The 20,495-nt window shown below is 39.2% G+C and overlaps 9 non-coding genes across 9 annotated transcripts; all 9 read right to left on the bottom strand.

The window, feature by feature from the left end:
• Positions 1–145: 145 nt before the first annotated feature.
• Positions 146–217, bottom strand: trnat-ugu (transfer RNA threonine (anticodon UGU)). The gene has a single exon. It is a non-coding gene; the product is annotated as a tRNA-Thr (tRNA).
• Positions 218–2,786: 2,569 nt separating this feature from the next.
• Positions 2,787–2,859, bottom strand: trnat-ugu (transfer RNA threonine (anticodon UGU)). The gene has a single exon. It is a non-coding gene; the product is annotated as a tRNA-Thr (tRNA).
• A 1,623-nt stretch (positions 2,860–4,482) lies between these two features.
• On the bottom strand, positions 4,483–4,555 carry trnat-ugu (transfer RNA threonine (anticodon UGU)). The gene has a single exon. It is a non-coding gene; the product is annotated as a tRNA-Thr (tRNA).
• A 1,622-nt stretch (positions 4,556–6,177) lies between these two features.
• Positions 6,178–6,250, bottom strand: trnat-ugu (transfer RNA threonine (anticodon UGU)). Its single transcript has one exon. It is a non-coding gene; the product is annotated as a tRNA-Thr (tRNA).
• A 1,622-nt stretch (positions 6,251–7,872) lies between these two features.
• On the bottom strand, positions 7,873–7,945 carry trnat-ugu (transfer RNA threonine (anticodon UGU)). Its single transcript has one exon. It is a non-coding gene; the product is annotated as a tRNA-Thr (tRNA).
• A 4,253-nt stretch (positions 7,946–12,198) lies between these two features.
• Positions 12,199–12,271, bottom strand: trnat-ugu (transfer RNA threonine (anticodon UGU)). Its single transcript has one exon. It is a non-coding gene; the product is annotated as a tRNA-Thr (tRNA).
• A 1,622-nt stretch (positions 12,272–13,893) lies between these two features.
• Positions 13,894–13,966, bottom strand: trnat-ugu (transfer RNA threonine (anticodon UGU)). The gene has a single exon. It is a non-coding gene; the product is annotated as a tRNA-Thr (tRNA).
• Positions 13,967–15,589: 1,623 nt separating this feature from the next.
• trnat-ugu (transfer RNA threonine (anticodon UGU)) lies at positions 15,590–15,662 on the bottom strand. Its single transcript has one exon. It is a non-coding gene; the product is annotated as a tRNA-Thr (tRNA).
• Positions 15,663–17,285: 1,623 nt separating this feature from the next.
• trnat-ugu (transfer RNA threonine (anticodon UGU)) lies at positions 17,286–17,358 on the bottom strand. Its single transcript has one exon. It is a non-coding gene; the product is annotated as a tRNA-Thr (tRNA).
• Between the last annotated feature and the right edge of the window lie 3,137 nt (positions 17,359–20,495).

Below are 20,495 nucleotides of genomic sequence, written 5' to 3'. Positions count from 1 at the left end.
TACAGCAGATAATTATTTGTGCAGGGCAATATGGTCAGTTTGTTGTCACATTTTGAACTTTCTGCTGTATAGAGCGAGAGAAATGGTAAGTCCCACCCTGTGTAAAGTTTCAGATGAATGTCTTAAGAGGGTGGAGTCAAAATCAAGGCCCCAGTGAGAATTGAACTCACGACCCTGGTTTACAAGACCAGTGCTCTAACCACTGAGCTATGGAGCCATACACCTCTGTAAGAAGAATTGGAACGCTATAAAGAACACACCCATCAGAGAGTAAAAAAAGAGACACACCTAAGTAACCAAACATGCAGGTTACCCAGTCTGGCTCCTGCAGTAAAAGCAGATTCCTTGTCATCCTTTGTTATAAATTTAATGACAAACTCTCCCAGGTCTATGTGACCCTCAGGCAGGACAGTAATACCCTCTTCCGACAACATCCGGTGAAATTGAAGAGCGCCAAATTGAAATGTCAACATCACAATATTAAACATTCATGAACATACAAGTGTCTTATATCATTTAAAAGCTTAACGTCTTGTTAATCCAACTGCGTTGTCAGATTTCAAAAAGGCTTTACGGCGAAAGCATACCATGTGATTATCTGAGGACAGCTCCCCACATCCAAATATTTTTTTCAACCAATACAGGCTTTACAAAATGGCAAATAGCGATTAAATAAATCACTTACCTTTGAAGATCTTCCTCTGCTTGCAATTGCAAGGGTCCCAGCTACGCAACGAATGTTTGATTTGTTCGATAAAGTCCTTCTTTATGTCCAAAAAAGTCAATTGAGTTGGCGCCATTGATTTCAGTAAACCACTCCTTCAACATGCATACAAAGGAATCCAAAATGCTACCGGTAAACTTCGTCCAAACAAGTCAAACAATGTTTCTATTCAATCCACAGGTACCCGCAGGTATGTAAATAAACGATAATATTTCAGACGGAAAGAACGGTGTTCAATAGGAAAGGAAAATAACAAAGAGCACGCCCTCATTCAGGCGCACCAAAAGCCTACTTTCCTGTTGAGCTCCCTTGGAAAAAACGACTATTACTTGTTCGTTTTTCAAGAAACAAGCCTGAAACTCTGTATAAAGACTGTTGACATCTAGTGGAATCCATAGGTACTGCAATCTGGGAGGAATTGTTATATGTAGGCCCATAGACTTGCATTGGAAAGGCCTGTTACTTCCAAAAACAAAGGATTTCTGGGTGGATTTTCCTCTGGGTTTTCGCCTGCCATATCAATTCTGTTATACTCACAGACATTATTTTAACAGTTTAGAAACTTCAAAGTGTTTTCTATCAAATTCTACCAATTATATGCATTTCCTAGCTTCTGGGCCTGAGTAACAGGAAGTTTACTATGGGCAAGTCAGTCAGGCAGATATTCAGGATACTGCCCCCTAGCCCTAAGAAGTTTTAGTACTTTCTCAGAATTAGCCATTGTTTACTATACTGGACAAAAATATATACGCAACTCGCAACAATTGAAAAGTTTTTCCTGAGTTACAGTTAATATAAGCAAAAGTTTAAGTTAATGATATTATTCCTTCAACATGCATCACTGGTTTTCATGACTTCTGCTACTCCTGTCTCTAGTTTCATCTCTTTTTTTAGTCATGATTGGCGTCCCAGGAAAGAATCGGCAAACGTGGAATCGTAGGGTCCCAGCTACCCAACGAATGTTTAATTTGTTCGATAAAGTCCTTCTTTATGTCCAAAAAAGTCAATTGAGTTGGCGCCATTGATTTCAGTAATCCACTCCTTCAACATGCATACAAAGGAATCCAAAATGCTACCGGTAAACTTCATCCAAACAAGTCAAACAATGTTTCTATTCAATCCACAGGTACCCGCAGGTATGTAAATAAACGATAATATTTCAGACGGAAAGAACGGTGTTCAATAGGAAAGGAAAATAACAAAGAGCACGCCCTCATTCAGGCGCACCAAAAGCCTACTTTCCTGTTGAGCTCCCTTGGAAAAAACGACTATTACTTGTTCGTTTTTCAAGAAACAAGCCTGAAACTCTGTATAAAGACTGTTGACATCTAGTGGAATCCATAGGTACTGCAATCTGGGAGGAATTGTTATATGTAGGCCCATAGACTTGCATTGGAAAGGCCTGTTACTTCCAAAAACAAAGGATTTCTGGGTGGATTTTCCTCTGGGTTTTCGCCTGCCATATCAATTCTGTTATACTCACAGACATTATTTTAACAGTTTAGAAACTTCAAAGTGTTTTCTATCAAATTCTACCAATTATATGCATTTCCTAGCTTCTGGGCCTGAGTAACAGGAAGTTTACTATGGGCAAGTCAGTCAGGCAGAAATTCAGGATACTGCCCCCTAGCCCTAAGAAGTTTTAATACTTTCTCAGAATTAGCCATTCTTTACTATACTGGACAAAAATATATACGCAACTCGCAACAATTGAAAAGTTTTTCCTGAGTTACAGTTAATATAAGCAAAAGTTTAAGTTAATGATATTATTCCTTCAACATGCATCACTGGTTTTCATGACTTCTGCTACTCCTGTCTCAGCTCTTTTTTAGTCATGATTGGCGGCCCAGGACAGAATCGGCAAACGTGGAATCGTATCCCCAGTTTGTTTGGCAATGTCTCTTACAGTAGTAGTAGTACAGCAGATAATTATTTGTGCAGGGCAATAATGGTCAGTTTGTTGTCACATTTTGAACTTTCTGCTGTATAGAGCGAGAGAAATGGTATGTCCCACCCTGTGTAAAGTTTCAGATGAATGTCTCAGAGGGTGGAGTCAAAATCAAGGCCCCAGTGAGAATTGAACTCACGACCCCTGGTTTACAAGACCAGTGCTCTAACCACTGAGCTATGGAGCCATACAGCTCTGTAAGAAGAATAGGAACGCTATAAAGAACACACCCATCAGAGAGTAAAAAAAGAGACACACCTAAGTAACCAAACATGCAGGTTACCCAGTCTGGCTCCTGCAGTAAAAGCAGATTCCTTGTCATCCTTTGTTATACATTTAATGACAAACTCTCCCAGGTCTATGTGACCCTCAGGCAGGACAGTAATACCCTCTTCCGACAACATCCGGTGAAATTGGAGAGCGCCAAATTCAAATGTCAACATCACAATATTAAACATTCATGAACATACAAGTGTCTTATATCATTTAAAAGCTTAACGTCTTGTTAATCCAACTGCGTTGTCAGATTTCAAAAAGGCTTTACGGCGAAAGCATACCATGTGATTATCTGAGGACAGCTCCCCACATCCAAATATTTTTTTCAACCAATACAGGCTTTACAAAATGGCAAATAGCGATTAAATAAATCACTTACCTTTGAAGATCTTCCTCTGCTTGCAATCGCAAGGGTCCCAGCTACGCAACGAATGTTTGATTTGTTCGATAAAGTCCTTCTTTATGTCCAAAAAAGTCAATTGAGTTGGCGCCATTGATTTCAGTAATCCACTCCTTCAACATGCATACAAAGGAATCCAAAATGCTACCGGTAAACTTCGTCCAAACAAGTCAAACAATGTTTCTATTCAATCCACAGGTACCCGCAGGTATGTAAATAAACGATAATATTTCAGACGGAAAGAACGGTGTTCAATAGGAAAGGAAAATAACAAAGAGCACGCCCTCATTCAGGCGCACCAAAAGCCTACTTTCCTGTTGAGCTCCCTTGGAAAAAAACGACTATTACTTGTTCGTTTTTCAAGAAACAAGCCTGAAACTCTGTATAAAGACTGTTGACATCTAGTGGAATCCATAGGTACTGCAATCTGGGAGGAATTGTTATATGTAGGCCCATAGACTTGCATTGGAAAGGCCTGTTACTTCCAAAAACATAGGATTTCTGGATGGATTTTCCTCTGGGTTTTCGCCTGCCATATCAATTCTGTTATACTCACAGACATTATTTTAACAGTTTAGAAACTTCAAAGTGTTTTCTATCAAATTCTACCAATTATATGCATTTCCTAGCTTCTGGGCCTGAGTAACAGGAAGTTTACTATGGGCAAGTCAGTCAGGCAGATATTCAGGATACTGCCCCCTAGCCCTAAGAAGTTTTAGTACTTTCTCAGAATTAGCCATTGTTTACTATACTGGACAAAAATATATACGCAACTCGCAACAATTGAAAAGTTTTTCCTGAGTTACAGTTAATATAAGCAAAAGTTTAAGTTAATGATATTATTCCTTCAACATGCATCACTGGTTTTCATGACTTCTGCTACTCCTGTCTCAGCTCTTTTTTAGTCATGATTGGCGGCCCAGGACAGAATCGGAAAACGTGGAATCGTATCCTCAGTTTGTTTGGCAATGTCTCTTACAGTAGTAGTAGTACAGCAGATAATTATTTGTGCAGGGCAATATGGTCAGTTTGTTGTCACATTTTGAACTTTCTGCTGTATAGAGCGAGAGAAATGGTATGTCCCACCCTGTGTAAAGTTTCAGATGAATGTCTCAGAGGGTGGAGTCAAAATCAAGGCCCCAGTGAGAATTGAACTCACGACCCCTTGTTTACAAGACCAGTGCTCTAACCACTGAGCTATGGAGCCATACACCTCTGTTAGAAGAATTGGAACGCTATAAAGAACACACCCATCAGAGAGTAAAAAAAGAGACACACCTAAGTAACCAAACATGCAGGTTACCCAGTCTGGCTCCTGCAGTAAAAGCAGATTCCTTGTCATCCTTTGTTATACATTTAATGACAAACTCTCCCAGGTCTATGTGACCCTCAGGCAGGACAGTAATACCCTCTTCCGACAACATCCGGTGAAATTGGAGAGCGCCAAATTCAAATGTCAACATCACAATATTAAACATTCATGAACATACAAGTGTCTTATATCATTTAAAAGCTTAACGTCTTGTTAATCCAACTGCGTTGTCAGATTTCAAAAAGGCTTTACGGCGAAAGCATACCATGTGATTATCTGAGGACAGCTCCCCACATCCAAATATTTTTTTCAACCAATACAGGCTTTACAAAATGGCAAATAGCGATTAAATAAATCACTTACCTTTGAAGATCTTCCTCTGCTTGCAATCGCAAGGGTCCCAGCTACGCAACGAATGTTTGATTTGTTCGATAAAGTCCTTCTTTATGTCCAAAAAAGTCAATTGAGTTGGCGCCATTGATTTCAGTAATCCACTCCTTCAACATGCATACAAAGGAATCCAAAATGCTACCGGTAAACTTCGTCCAAACAAGTCAAACAATGTTTCTATTCAATCCACAGGTACCCGCAGGTATGTAAATAAACGATAATATTTCAGACGGAAAGAACGGTGTTCAATAGGAAAGGAAAATAACAAAGAGCACGCCCTCATTCAGGCGCACCAAAAGCCTACTTTCCTGTTGAGCTCCCTTGGAAAAAACTACTATTACTTGTTCGTTTTTCAAGAAACAAGCCTGAAACTCTGTATAAAGACTGTTGACATCTAGTGGAATCCATAGGTACTACAATCTGGGAGGAATTGTTATATGTAGGCCCATAGACTTGCATTGGAAAAGCCAGTTACTTCCAAAAACAAAGGATTTCTGGATGGATTTTCCTCTGGGTTTTCGCCTGCCATATCAATTCTGTTATACTCACAGACATTATTTTAACAGTTTAGAAACTTCAAAGTGTTTTCTATCAAATTCTACCAATTATATGCATTTCCTAGCTTCTGGGCCTGAGTAACAGGAAGTTTACTATGGGCAAGTCAGTCAGGCAGATATTCAGGATACTGCCCCCTAGCCCTAAGAAGTTTTAGTACTTTCTCAGAATTAGCCATTCTTTACTATACTGGACAAAAATATATACGCAACTCGCAACAATTGAAAAGTTTTTCCTGAGTTACAGTTAATATAAGCAAAAGTTTAAGTTAATGATATTATTCCTTCAACATGCATCACTGGTTTTCATGACTTCTGCTACTCCTGTCTCAGCTCTTTTTTAGTCATGATTGGCGGCCCAGGACAGAATCGGAAAACGTGGAATCGTATCCTCAGTTTGTTTGGCAATGTCTCTTACAGTAGTAGTAGTACAGCAGATAATTATTTGTGCAGGGCAATATGGTCAGTTTGTTGTCACATTTTGAACTTTCTGCTGTATAGAGCGAGAGAAATGGTATGTCCCACCCTGTGTAAAGTTTCAGATGAATGTCTCAGAGGGTGGAGTCAAAATCAAGGCCCCAGTGAGAATTGAACTCACGACCCCTTGTTTACAAGACCAGTGCTCTAACCACTGAGCTATGGAGCCATACACCTCTGTTAGAAGAATTGGAACGCTATAAAGAACACACCCATCAGAGAGTAAAAAAAGAGACACACCTAAGTAACCAAACATGCAGGTTACCCAGTCTGGCTCCTGCAGTAAAAGCAGATTCCTTGTCATCCTTTGTTATACATTTAATGACAAACTCTCCCAGGTCTATGTGACCCTCAGGCAGGACAGTAATACCCTCTTCCGACAACATCCGGTGAAATTGGAGAGCGCCAAATTCAAATGTCAACATCACAATATTAAACATTCATGAACATACAAGTGTCTTATATCATTTAAAAGCTTAACGTCTTGTTAATCCAACTGCGTTGTCAGATTTCAAAAAGGCTTTACGGCGAAAGCATACCATGTGATTATCTGAGGACAGCTCCCCACATCCAAATATTTTTTTCAACCAATACAGGCTTTACAAAATGGCAAATAGCGATTAAATAAATCACTTACCTTTGAAGATCTTCCTCTGCTTGCAATCGCAAGGGTCCCAGCTACGCAACGAATGTTTGATTTGTTCGATAAAGTCCTTCTTTATGTCCAAAAAAGTCAATTGAGTTGGCGCCATTGATTTCAGTAATCCACTCCTTCAACATGCATACAAAGGAATCCAAAATGCTACCGGTAAACTTCGTCCAAACAAGTCAAACAATGTTTCTATTCAATCCACAGGTACCCGCAGGTATGTAAATAAACGATAATATTTCAGACGGAAAGAACGGTGTTCAATAGGAAAGGAAAATAACAAAGAGCACGCCCTCATTCAGGCGCACCAAAAGCCTACTTTCCTGTTGAGCTCCCTTGGAAAAAACTACTATTACTTGTTCGTTTTTCAAGAAACAAGCCTGAAACTCTGTATAAAGACTGTTGACATCTAGTGGAATCCATAGGTACTACAATCTGGGAGGAATTGTTATATGTAGGCCCATAGACTTGCATTGGAAAAGCCAGTTACTTCCAAAAACAAAGGATTTCTGGATGGATTTTCCTCTGGGTTTTCGCCTGCCATATCAATTCTGTTATACTCACAGACATTATTTTAACAGTTTAGAAACTTCAAAGTGTTTTCTATCAAATTCTACCAATTATATGCATTTCCTAGCTTCTGGGCCTGAGTAACAGGAAGTTTACTATGGGCAAGTCAGTCAGGCAGAAATTCAGGATACTGCCCCCTAGCCCTAAGAAGTTTTAATACTTTCTCAGAATTAGCCATTCTTTACTATACTGGACAAAAATATATACGCAACTCGCAACAATTGAAAAGTTTTTCCTGAGTTACAGTTAATATAAGCAAAAGTTTAAGTTAATGATATTATTCCTTCAACATGCATCACTGGTTTTCATGACTTCTGCTACTCCTGTCTCAGCTCTTTTTTAGTCATGATTGGCGGCCCAGGACAGAATCGGCAAACGTGGAATCGTATCCTCAGTTTGTTTGGCAATGTCTCTTACAGTAGTAGTAGTACAGCAGATAATTATTTGTGCAGGGCAATATGGTCAGTTTGTTGTCACATTTTGAACTTTCTGCTGTATAGAGCGAGAGAAATGGTATGTCCCACCCTGTGTAAAGTTTCAGATGAATGTCTCAGAGGGTGGAGTCAAAATCAAGGCCCCAGTGAGAATTGAACTCACGACCCCTGGTTTACAAGACCAGTGCTCTAACCACTGAGCTATGGAGCCATACACCTCTGTAAGAAGAATAGGAACGCTATAAAGAACACACCCATCAGAGAGTAAAAAAAGAGACACACCTAAGTAACCAAACATGCAGGTTACCCAGTCTGGCTCCTGCAGTAAAAGCAGATTCCTTGTCATCCTTTGTTATACATTTAATGACAAACTCTCCCAGGTCTATGTGACCCTCAGGCAGGACAGTAATACCCTCTTCCGACAACATCCGGTGAAATTGGAGAGCGCCAAATTCAAATGTCAACATCACAATATTAAACATTCATGAACATACAAGTGTCTTATATCATTTAAAAGCTTAACGTCTTGTTAATCCAACTGCGTTGTCAGATTTCAAAAAGGCTTTACGGCGAAAGCATACCATGTGATTATCTGAGGACAGCTCCCCACATCCAAATATTTTTTTCAACCAATACAGGCTTTACAAAATGGCAAATAGCGATTAAATAAATCACTTACCTTTGAAGATCTTCCTCTGCTTGCAATCGCAAGGGTCCCAGCTACGCAACGAATGTTTGATTTGTTCGATAAAGTCCTTCTTTATGTCCAAAAAAGTCAATTGAGTTGGCGCCATTGATTTCAGTAATCCACTCCTTCAACATGCATACAAAGGAATCCAAAATGCTACCGGTAAACTTCGTCCAAACAAGTCAAACAATGTTTCTATTCAATCCACAGGTACCCGCAGGTATGTAAATAAACGATAATATTTCAGACGGAAAGAACGGTGTTCAATAGGAAAGGAAAATAACAAAGAGCACGCCCTCATTCAGGCGCACCAAAAGCCTACTTTCCTGTTGAGCTCCCTTGGAAAAAACTACTATTACTTGTTCGTTTTTCAAGAAACAAGCCTGAAACTCTGTATAAAGACTGTTGACATCTAGTGGAATCCATAGGTACTACAATCTGGGAGGAATTGTTATATGTAGGCCCATAGACTTGCATTGGAAAAGCCAGTTACTTCCAAAAACAAAGGATTTCTGGATGGATTTTCCTCTGGGTTTTCGCCTGCCATATCAATTCTGTTATACTCACAGACATTATTTTAACAGTTTAGAAACTTCAAAGTGTTTTCTATCAAATTCTACCAATTATATGCATTTCCTAGCTTCTGGGCCTGAGTAACAGGAAGTTTACTATGGGCAAGTCAGTCAGGCAGAAATTCAGGATACTGCCCCCTAGCCCTAAGAAGTTTTAATACTTTCTCAGAATTAGCCATTCTTTACTATACTGGACAAAAATATATACGCAACTCGCAACAATTGAAAAGTTTTTCCTGAGTTACAGTTAATATAAGCAAAAGTTTAAGTTAATGATATTATTCCTTCAACATGCATCACTGGTTTTCATGACTTCTGCTACTCCTGTCTCTAGTTTCAGCTCTTTTTTAGTCATGATTGGCGGCCCAGGACAGAATCGGCAAACGTGGAATCGTATCCTCAGTTTGTTTGGCAATGTCTCTTACATTAGTAGTAGTACAGCAGATAATTATTTGTGCAGGGCAATATGGTCAGTTTGTTGTCACATTTTGAACTTTCTGCTGTATAGAGCGAGAGAAATGGTAAGTCCCACCCTGTGTAAAGTTTCAGATGAATGTCTTAAGAGGGTGGAGTCAAAATCAAGGCCCCAGTGAGAATTGAACTCACGACCCTGGTTTACAAGAGGTGTATGGAGCCATACACCTCTGTAAGAAGAATTGGAACGCTATAAAGAACACACCCATCAGAGAGTAAAAAAAGAGACACACCTAAGTAACCAAACATGCAGGTTACCCAGTCTGGCTCCTGCAGTAAAAGCAGATTCCTTGTCATCCTTTGTTATAAATTTAATGACAAACTCTCCCAGGTCTATGTGACCCTCAGGCAGGACAGTAATACCCTCTTCCGACAACATCCGGTGAAATTGAAGAGCGCCAAATTGAAATGTCAACATCACAATATTAAACATTCATGAACATACAAGTGTCTTATATCATTTAAAAGCTTAACGTCTTGTTAATCCAACTGCGTTGTCAGATTTCAAAAAGGCTTTACGGCGAAAGCATACCATGTGATTATCTGAGGACAGCTCCCCACATCCAAATATTTTTTTCAACCAATACAGGCTTTACAAAATGGCAAATAGCGATTAAATAAATCACTTACCTTTGAAGATCTTCCTCTGCTTGCAATTGCAAGGGTCCCAGCTACGCAACGAATGTTTGATTTGTTCGATAAAGTCCTTCTTTATGTCCAAAAAAGTCAATTGAGTTGGCGCCATTGATTTCAGTAAACCACTCCTTCAACATGCATACAAAGGAATCCAAAATGCTACCGGTAAACTTCGTCCAAACAAGTCAAACAATGTTTCTATTCAATCCACAGGTACCCGCAGGTATGTAAATAAACGATAATATTTCAGACGGAAAGAACGGTGTTCAATAGGAAAGGAAAATAACAAAGAGCACGCCCTCATTCAGGCGCACCAAAAGCCTACTTTCCTGTTGAGCTCCCTTGGAAAAAACGACTATTACTTGTTCGTTTTTCAAGAAACAAGCCTGAAACTCTGTATAAAGACTGTTGACATCTAGTGGAATCCATAGGTACTGCAATCTGGGAGGAATTGTTATATGTAGGCCCATAGACTTGCATTGGAAAGGCCTGTTACTTCCAAAAACAAAGGATTTCTGGGTGGATTTTCCTCTGGGTTTTCGCCTGCCATATCAATTCTGTTATACTCACAGACATTATTTTAACAGTTTAGAAACTTCAAAGTGTTTTCTATCAAATTCTACCAATTATATGCATTTCCTAGCTTCTGGGCCTGAGTAACAGGAAGTTTACTATGGGCAAGTCAGTCAGGCAGATATTCAGGATACTGCCCCCTAGCCCTAAGAAGTTTTAGTACTTTCTCAGAATTAGCCATTGTTTACTATACTGGACAAAAATATATACGCAACTCGCAACAATTGAAAAGTTTTTCCTGAGTTACAGTTAATATAAGCAAAAGTTTAAGTTAATGATATTATTCCTTCAACATGCATCACTGGTTTTCATGACTTCTGCTACTCCTGTCTCTAGTTTCATCTCTTTTTTTAGTCATGATTGGCGTCCCAGGAAAGAATCGGCAAACGTGGAATCGTAGGGTCCCAGCTACCCAACGAATGTTTAATTTGTTCGATAAAGTCCTTCTTTATGTCCAAAAAAGTCAATTGAGTTGGCGCCATTGATTTCAGTAATCCACTCCTTCAACATGCATACAAAGGAATCCAAAATGCTACCGGTAAACTTCATCCAAACAAGTCAAACAATGTTTCTATTCAATCCACAGGTACCCGCAGGTATGTAAATAAACGATAATATTTCAGACGGAAAGAACGGTGTTCAATAGGAAAGGAAAATAACAAAGAGCACGCCCTCATTCAGGCGCACCAAAAGCCTACTTTCCTGTTGAGCTCCCTTGGAAAAAACGACTATTACTTGTTCGTTTTTCAAGAAACAAGCCTGAAACTCTGTATAAAGACTGTTGACATCTAGTGGAATCCATAGGTACTGCAATCTGGGAGGAATTGTTATATGTAGGCCCATAGACTTGCATTGGAAAGGCCTGTTACTTCCAAAAACATAGGATTTCTGGATGGATTTTCCTCTGGGTTTTCGCCTGCCATATCAATTCTGTTATACTCACAGACATTATTTTAACAGTTTAGAAACTTCAAAGTGTTTTCTATCAAATTCTACCAATTATATGCATTTCCTAGCTTCTGGGCCTGAGTAACAGGAAGTTTACTATGGGCAAGTCAGTCAGGCAGATATTCAGGATACTGCCCCCTAGCCCTAAGAAGTTTTAGTACTTTCTCAGAATTAGCCATTGTTTACTATACTGGACAAAAATATATACGCAACTCACAACAATTGAAAAGTTTTTCCTGAGTTACAGTTAATATAAGCAAAAGTTTAAGTTAATGATATTATTCCTTCAACATGCATCACTGGTTTTCATGACTTCTGCTACTCCTGTCTCAGCTCTTTTTTAGTCATGATTGGCGGCCCAGGACAGAATCGGAAAACGTGGAATCGTATCCTCAGTTTGTTTGGCAATGTCTCTTACAGTAGTAGTAGTACAGCAGATAATTATTTGTGCAGGGCAATATGGTCAGTTTGTTGTCACATTTTGAACTTTCTGCTGTATAGAGCGAGAGAAATGGTATGTCCCACCCTGTGTAAAGTTTCAGATGAATGTCTCAGAGGGTGGAGTCAAAATCAAGGCCCCAGTGAGAATTGAACTCACGACCCCTTGTTTACAAGACCAGTGCTCTAACCACTGAGCTATGGAGCCATACACCTCTGTTAGAAGAATTGGAACGCTATAAAGAACACACCCATCAGAGAGTAAAAAAAGAGACACACCTAAGTAACCAAACATGCAGGTTACCCAGTCTGGCTCCTGCAGTAAAAGCAGATTCCTTGTCATCCTTTGTTATACATTTAATGACAAACTCTCCCAGGTCTATGTGACCCTCAGGCAGGACAGTAATACCCTCTTCCGACAACATCCGGTGAAATTGGAGAGCGCCAAATTCAAATGTCAACATCACAATATTAAACATTCATGAACATACAAGTGTCTTATATCATTTAAAAGCTTAACGTCTTGTTAATCCAACTGCGTTGTCAGATTTCAAAAAGGCTTTACGGCGAAAGCATACCATGTGATTATCTGAGGACAGCTCCCCACATCCAAATATTTTTTTCAACCAATACAGGCTTTACAAAATGGCAAATAGCGATTAAATAAATCACTTACCTTTGAAGATCTTCCTCTGCTTGCAATCGCAAGGGTCCCAGCTACGCAACGAATGTTTGATTTGTTCGATAAAGTCCTTCTTTATGTCCAAAAAAGTCAATTGAGTTGGCGCCATTGATTTCAGTAATCCACTCCTTCAACATGCATACAAAGGAATCCAAAATGCTACCGGTAAACTTCGTCCAAACAAGTCAAACAATGTTTCTATTCAATCCACAGGTACCCGCAGGTATGTAAATAAACGATAATATTTCAGACGGAAAGAACGGTGTTCAATAGGAAAGGAAAATAACAAAGAGCACGCCCTCATTCAGGCGCACCAAAAGCCTACTTTCCTGTTGAGCTCCCTTGGAAAAAACTACTATTACTTGTTCGTTTTTCAAGAAACAAGCCTGAAACTCTGTATAAAGACTGTTGACATCTAGTGGAATCCATAGGTACTACAATCTGGGAGGAATTGTTATATGTAGGCCCATAGACTTGCATTGGAAAAGCCAGTTACTTCCAAAAACAAAGGATTTCTGGATGGATTTTCCTCTGGGTTTTCGCCTGCCATATCAATTCTGTTATACTCACAGACATTATTTTAACAGTTTAGAAACTTCAAAGTGTTTTCTATCAAATTCTACCAATTATATGCATTTCCTAGCTTCTGGGCCTGAGTAACAGGAAGTTTACTATGGGCAAGTCAGTCAGGCAGAAATTCAGGATACTGCCCCCTAGCCCTAAGAAGTTTTAATACTTTCTCAGAATTAGCCATTCTTTACTATACTGGACAAAAATATATACACAACTCGCAACAATTGAAAAGTTTTTCCTGAGTTACAGTTAATATAAGCAAAAGTTTAAGTTAATGATATTATTCCTTCAACATGCATCACTGGTTTTCATGACTTCTGCTACTCCTGTCTCAGCTCTTTTTTAGTCATGATTGGCGGCCCAGGACAGAATCGGCAAACGTGGAATCGTATCCTCAGTTTGTTTGGCAATGTCTCTTACAGTAGTAGTAGTACAGCAGATAATTATTTGTGCAGGGCAATATGGTCAGTTTGTTGTCACATTTTGAACTTTCTGCTGTATAGAGCGAGAGAAATGGTATGTCCCACCCTGTGTAAAGTTTCAGATGAATGTCTCAGAGGGTGGAGTCAAAATCAAGGCCCCAGTGAGAATTGAACTCACGACCCCTGGTTTACAAGACCAGTGCTCTAACCACTGAGCTATGGAGCCATACACCTCTGTAAGAAGAATAGGAACGCTATAAAGAACACACCCATCAGAGAGTAAAAAAAGAGACACACCTAAGTAACCAAACATGCAGGTTACCCAGTCTGGCTCCTGCAGTAAAAGCAGATTCCTTGTCATCCTTTGTTATACATTTAATGACAAACTCTCCCAGGTCTATGTGACCCTCAGGCAGGACAGTAATACCCTCTTCCGACAACATCCGGTGAAATTGGAGAGCGCCAAATTCAAATGTCAACATCACAATATTAAACATTCATGAACATACAAGTGTCTTATATCATTTAAAAGCTTAACGTCTTGTTAATCCAACTGCGTTGTCAGATTTCAAAAAGGCTTTACGGCGAAAGCATACCATGTGATTATCTGAGGACAGCTCCCCACATCCAAATATTTTTTTCAACCAATACAGGCTTTACAAAATGGCAAATAGCGATTAAATAAATCACTTACCTTTGAAGATCTTCCTCTGCTTGCAATCGCAAGGGTCCCAGCTACGCAACGAATGTTTGATTTGTTCGATAAAGTCCTTCTTTATGTCCAAAAAAGTCAATTGAGTTGGCGCCATTGATTTCAGTAATCCACTCCTTCAACATGCATACAAAGGAATCCAAAATGCTACCGGTAAACTTCGTCCAAACAAGTCAAACAATGTTTCTATTCAATCCACAGGTACCCGCAGGTATGTAAATAAACGATAATATTTCAGACGGAAAGAACGGTGTTCAATAGGAAAGGAAAATAACAAAGAGCACGCCCTCATTCAGGCGCACCAAAAGCCTACTTTCCTGTTGAGCTCCCTTGGAAAAAAACGACTATTACTTGTTCGTTTTTCAAGAAACAAGCCTGAAACTCTGTATAAAGACTGTTGACATCTAGTGGAATCCATAGGTACTGCAATCTGGGAGGAATTGTTATATGTAGGCCCATAGACTTGCATTGGAAAAGCCAGTTACTTCCAAAAACAAAGGATTTCTGGATGGATTTTCCTCTGGGTTTTCGCCTGCCATATCAATTCTGTTATACTCACAGACATTATTTTAACAGTTTAGAAACTTCAAAGTGTTTTCTATCAAATTCTACCAATTATATGCATTTCCTAGCTTCTGGGCCTGAGTAACAGGAAGTTTACTATGGGCAAGTCAGTCAGGCAGAAATTCAGGATACTGCCCCCTAGCCCTAAGAAGTTTTAATACTTTCTCAGAATTAGCCATTCTTTACTATACTGGACAAAAATATATACACAACTCGCAACAATTGAAAAGTTTTTCCTGAGTTACAGTTAATATAAGCAAAAGTTTAAGTTAATGATATTATTCCTTCAACATGCATCACTGGTTTTCATGACTTCTGCTACTCCTGTCTCAGCTCTTTTTTAGTCATGATTGGCGGCCCAGGACAGAATCGGCAAACGTGGAATCGTATCCTCAGTTTGTTTGGCAATGTCTCTTACAGTAGTAGTAGTACAGCAGATAATTATTTGTGCAGGGCAATATGGTCAGTTTGTTGTCACATTTTGAACTTTCTGCTGTATAGAGCGAGAGAAATGGTATGTCCCACCCTGTGTAAAGTTTCAGATGAATGTCTCAGAGGGTGGAGTCAAAATCAAGGCCCCAGTGAGAATTGAACTCACGACCCCTGGTTTACAAGACCAGTGCTCTAACCACTGAGCTATGGAGCCATACACCTCTGTAAGAAGAATAGGAACGCTATAAAGAACACACCCATCAGAGAGTAAAAAAAGAGACACACCTAAGTAACCAAACATGCAGGTTACCCAGTCTGGCTCCTGCAGTAAAAGCAGATTCCTTGTCATCCTTTGTTATACATTTAATGACAAACTCTCCCAGGTCTATGTGACCCTCAGGCAGGACAGTAATACCCTCTTCCGACAACATCCGGTGAAATTGGAGAGCGCCAAATTCAAATGTCAACATCACAATATTAAACATTCATGAACATACAAGTGTCTTATATCATTTAAAAGCTTAACGTCTTGTTAATCCAACTGCGTTGTCAGATTTCAAAAAGGCTTTACGGCGAAAGCATACCATGTGATTATCTGAGGACAGCTCCCCACATCCAAATATTTTTTTCAACCAATACAGGCTTTACAAAATGGCAAATAGCGATTAAATAAATCACTTACCTTTGAAGATCTTCCTCTGCTTGCAATCGCAAGGGTCCCAGCTACGCAACGAATGTTTGATTTGTTCGATAAAGTCCTTCTTTATGTCCAAAAAAGTCAATTGAGTTGGCGCCATTGATTTCAGTAATCCACTCCTTCAACATGCATACAAAGGAATCCAAAATGCTACCGGTAAACTTCGTCCAAACAAGTCAAACAATGTTTCTATTCAATCCACAGGTACCCGCAGGTATGTAAATAAACGATAATATTTCAGACGGAAAGAACGGTGTTCAATAGGAAAGGAAAATAACAAAGAGCACGCCCTCATTCAGGCGCACCAAAAGCCTACTTTCCTGTTGAGCTCCCTTGGAAAAAAACGACTATTACTTGTTCGTTTTTCAAGAAACAAGCCTGAAACTCTGTATAAAGACTGTTGACATCTAGTGGAATCCATAGGTACTGCAATCTGGGAGGAATTGTTATATGTAGGCCCATAGACTTGCATTGGAAAAGCCAGTTACTTCCAAAAACAAAGGATTTCTGGATGGATTTTCCTCTGGGTTTTCGCCTGCCATATCAATTCTGTTATACTCACAGACATTATTTTAACAGTTTAGAAACTTCAAAGTGTTTTCTATCAAATTCTACCAATTATATGCATTTCCTAGCTTCTGGGCCTGAGTAACAGGAAGTTTACTATGGGCAAGTCAGTCAGGCAGAAATTCAGGATACTGCCCCCTAGCCCTAAGAAGTTTTAATACTTTCTCAGAATTAGCCATTCTTTACTATACTGGACAAAAATATATACGCAACTCGCAACAATTGAAAAGTTTTTCCTGAGTTACAGTTAATATAAGCAAAAGTTTAAGTTAATGATATTATTCCTTCAACATGCATCACTGGTTTTCATGACTTCTGCTACTCCTGTCTCAGCTCTTTTTTAGTCATGATTGGCGGCCCAGGACAGAATCGGCAAACGTGGAATCGTATCCTCAGTTTGTTTGGCAATGTCTCTTACAGTAGTAGTAGTACAGCAGATAATTATTTGTGCAGGGCAATATGGTCAGTTTGTTGTCACATTTTGAACTTTCTGCTGTATAGAGCGAGAGAAATGGTATGTCCCACCCTGTGTAAAGTTTCAGATGAATGTCTCAGAGGGTGGAGTCAAAATCAAGGCCCCAGTGAGAATTGAACTCACGACCCCTGGTTTACAAGACCAGTGCTCTAACCACTGAGCTATGGAGCCATACACCTCTGTAAGAAGAATAGGAACGCTATAAAGAACACACCCATCAGAGAGTAAAAAAAGAGACACACCTAAGTAACCAAACATGCAGGTTACCCAGTCTGGCTCCTGCAGTAAAAGCAGATTCCTTGTCATCCTTTGTTATACATTTAATGACAAACTCTCCCAGGTCTATGTGACCCTCAGGCAGGACAGTAATACCCTCTTCCGACAACATCCGGTGAAATTGGAGAGCGCCAAATTCAAATGTCAACATCACAATATTAAACATTCATGAACATACAAGTGTCTTATATCATTTAAAAGCTTAACGTCTTGTTAATCCAACTGCGTTGTCAGATTTCAAAAAGGCTTTACGGCGAAAGCATACCATGTGATTATCTGAGGACAGCTCCCCACATCCAAATATTTTTTTCAACCAATACAGGCTTTACAAAATGGCAAATAGCGATTAAATAAATCACTTACCTTTGAAGATCTTCCTCTGCTTGCAATCGCAAGGGTCCCAGCTACGCAACGAATGTTTGATTTGTTCGATAAAGTCCTTCTTTATGTCCAAAAAAGTCAATTGAGTTGGCGCCATTGATTTCAGTAATCCACTCCTTCAACATGCATACAAAGGAAAAAAAATGCTACCGGTAAACTTCGTCCAAACAAGTCAAACAATGTTTCTATTCAATCCACAGGTACCCGCAGGTATGTAAATAAACGATAATATTTCAGACGGAAAGAACGGTGTTCAATAGGAAAGGAAAATAACAAAGAGCACGCCCTCATTCAGGCGCACCAAAAGCCTACTTTCCTGTTGAGCTCCCTTGGAAAAAACGACTATTACTTGTTCGTTTTTCAAGAAACAAGCCTGAAACTCTGTATAAAGACTGTTGACATCTAGTGGAATCCATAGGTACTGCAATCTGGGAGGAATTGTTATATGTAGGCCCATAGACTTGCATTGGAAAGGCCTGTTACTTCCAAAAACATCGGATTTCTGGATGGATTTTCCTCTGGGTTTTCGCCTGCCATATCAATTCTGTTATACTCACAGACATTATTTTAACAGTTTAGAAACTTCAAAGTGTTTTCTATCAAATTCTACCAATTATATGCATTTCCTAGCTTCTGGGCCTGAGTAACAGGAAGTTTACTATGGGCAAGTCAGTCAGGCAGAAATTCAGGATACTGCCCCCTAGCCCTAAGAAGTTTTAATACTTTCTCAGAATTAGCGATTCTTTACTATACTGGACAAAAATATATATGCAACTTGCAACAATTGAAAAGTTTTTCCTGAGTTACAGTTAATATAAGCAAAAGTTTAAGTTAATGATATTATTCCTTCAACATCCATCACTGGTTTTCATGACTTCTGCTACTCCTGTCTCTAGTTTCAGCTCTTTTTTAGTCATGATTGGCGGCCCAGGACAGAATCGGCAAACGTGGAATCGTAGGGTCCCAGCTACGCAACGAATGTTTGATTTGTTCGATAAAGTCCTTCTTTATGTCCAAAAAAGTCAATTGAGTTGGCGCCATTGATTTCAGTAATCCACTCCTTCAACATGCATACAAAGGAATCCAAAATGCTACCGGTAAACTTCATCCAAACAAGTCAAACAATGTTTCTATTCAATCCACAGGTACCCGCAGGTATGTAAATAAACGATAATATTTCAGACGGAAAGAACGGTGTTCAATAGGAAAGGAAAATAACAAAGAGCACGCCCTCATTCAGGCGCACCAAAAGCCTACTTTCCTGTTGAGCTCCCTTGGAAAAAACGACTATTACTTGTTCGTTTTTCAAGAAACAAGCCTGAAACTCTGTATAAAGACTGTTGACATCTAGTGGAATCCATAGGTACTGCAATCTGGGAGGAATTGTTATATGTAGGCCCATAGACTTGCATTGGAAAGGCCTGTTACTTCCAAAAACAAAGGATTTCTGGGTGGATTTTCCTCTGGGTTTTCGCCTGCCATATCAATTCTGTTATACTCACAGACATTATTTTAACAGTTTAGAAACTTCAAAGTGTTTTCTATCAAATTCTACCAATTATATGCATTTCCTAGCTTCTGGGCCTGAGTAACAGGAAGTTTACTATGGGCAAGTCAGTCAGGCAGAAATTCAGGATACTGCCCCCTAGCCCTAAGAAGTTTTAATACTTTCTCAGAATTAGCCATTCTTTACTATACTGGACAAAAATATATACGCAACTCGCAACAATTGAAAAGTTTTTCCTGAGTTACAGTTAACCTCTTGGGGCTAGGTGGGACGCTAGCGTGCCACCCGTGGTGCACTCCATCAACAGCAGGTGCATTTCAAGAGCGGCAAATTTGAATCCAAATAAATGTCAAAATTCAAATTTTTCAAAAATACAACTATGTTACACCATTTGAAAGATAAACATCTCCTTAATCTAACCACGTTTTACGATTTCAAAAAGGTTTTACGGCGAAAGCATAAATTTAGAGTATGTTAGGACAGTACATTTACAAGAGTTGTGTGTAATGTTTTGTCAAGTCAAAGACAGGGTCACCAAAACCATAAAACCAGCTAAAATGATGCACTAACCTTTTACAATCTCCATCAGATGACACTCCTAGGACATTATGTTAGACAATGCATGCATTTTTAGTTCTATCAAGTTGATATTTATATCCAAAAACAGCGTTTTACTATGGCATTGATGTTGAGGAAATCGTTTCCCTCCAATAACCGGCAGTCAAGTCAGCGTCACAAATTAAATAATTAAAATTAGAAAACATTGGTAAAATATTATATTGTCATTTAAAGAATTATAGATTTACATCTTTTGAACGCAATCAACTTGCCAGATTTAAAAATAACCTTACTGGGAAATCACACTTTGCAATAATCTGAGCACTGCGCCCGGAAAAATACGCGTTGCGATACAGACTAGACGTCATGTTGGGGAGATCTAAAATCGAAAATACTATGTAAATAATCCATTACCTTTGATTCTCTTCATCAGATGTCACTTCCAGGTATCACAGGTCCATAACGAATGTAGTTTTGTTCAAAAAAGCTCATCATTTATGTCCAAAAATCTCCGTCTCGTTAGCACATGATGTAAGCCAGCCGGACTTCTCGTCATGAACGAGGGGAAAAAATATATTTCCGTTCG

The sequence above is a fragment of the Salmo salar genome, chromosome 05 (genome assembly GCF_965601325.2).
Source record: "Salmo salar chromosome 05, fSalSal1, whole genome shotgun sequence".
Classification (NCBI taxonomy): Eukaryota; Metazoa; Chordata; class Actinopteri; order Salmoniformes; family Salmonidae; genus Salmo; species Salmo salar.
This window is presented reverse-complemented; position numbering and strand designations above follow the sequence as displayed.